Below are 1,039 nucleotides of genomic sequence, written 5' to 3' on the forward strand. Positions count from 1 at the left end.
ATCTTAAAGGTCTCCCCCTGATTGTTTTTAAAACAAAAGTGTCAGCTTACGGTTACAGGTTATGCATCGGATAGTCTAGTCCCAAGCCTCTAAAGCCAAAAACATCTTCTTTATCCTCTGATCCACAATGCAGGTAAGATTCCCTAGTTTAGATTTTTTTTTTTTTTTTTTTGGCTCTGCCGGGTCTTAGTTGCGGCATGTGGGATCTTTGTTGCAGCATGCAGGATCTAATTCCCTGACCAGGGATCGAACCCAGGCCCCCTGCATTGCGAGTGTGGAGTCTTAACCACTAGACCACCAGGGAAGTCCCTTTAGTTTACATTTTTAATCTTTAAAAGACTATTCAACCTTTCACATTTCAACTTTGCCCATATGTCAGTAAGTTTTTGCTGTAAAACTAACTGCCCCAAATTCAGTGGCTTAAAACAATAACCATGTATATAACTTACAATTCTCTGAGCTGAGGGTTTGGGCTGGACTCAGGTAAGTGTTTTTATTGCTCTCTGCTGGGCACATAAAATCAGATGATAGTTTAGCTGCCTGGCTAGTCCAGGGACCCTCACGCTGGATGATTTTTCTCTGCTTCATATGGTTTCTCCTTATCCACCGAGCCATTCCAGGCCTTTCCATTTGTGAAACTTCTTGAGGTCCTGACTCAGAGCTGGCACATTCCTTCTGCCACATTCTATAGGCCTAAGTAAGCCAATAGTCTAATACAAACCATAGAAGTAGGGAGATAAGCTATAACCCTTGATGAATAGAGATTCACAGTCATATTATAATGATCATCATACTGGGAAGAAATAAATTATGGCCAATTTTGAAATCCAGTACAGTATTTTTTCATTTTTTTCTATTTAATTTCTATTTGTTTTATTTAATTATTTTAAACATTTTATAATCTTTTTCAAATTGTTCTATTAACTCATATTTTAGAATGCTAATCTTCCCATTTATTATTTGTATGGTTATTTCCTCATATAGTTAGTAATTTTTATTGTGAGAGCAGTAGGGATAGTGTGTGTGTGTGTGTGTGTGT

General features: G+C 37.5%; 1 non-coding gene across 1 annotated transcript; it reads right to left on the bottom strand.

Annotated features, from left to right (window-relative positions):
* Positions 1–231: 231 nt before the first annotated feature.
* Positions 232–304, bottom strand: TRNAA-CGC (transfer RNA alanine (anticodon CGC)). The gene has a single exon. It is a non-coding gene; the product is annotated as a tRNA-Ala (tRNA).
* Between the last annotated feature and the right edge of the window lie 735 nt (positions 305–1,039).

This window comes from Eubalaena glacialis, chromosome 9 (genome assembly GCF_028564815.1).
Source record: "Eubalaena glacialis isolate mEubGla1 chromosome 9, mEubGla1.1.hap2.+ XY, whole genome shotgun sequence".
Classification (NCBI taxonomy): Eukaryota; Metazoa; Chordata; class Mammalia; order Artiodactyla; family Balaenidae; genus Eubalaena; species Eubalaena glacialis.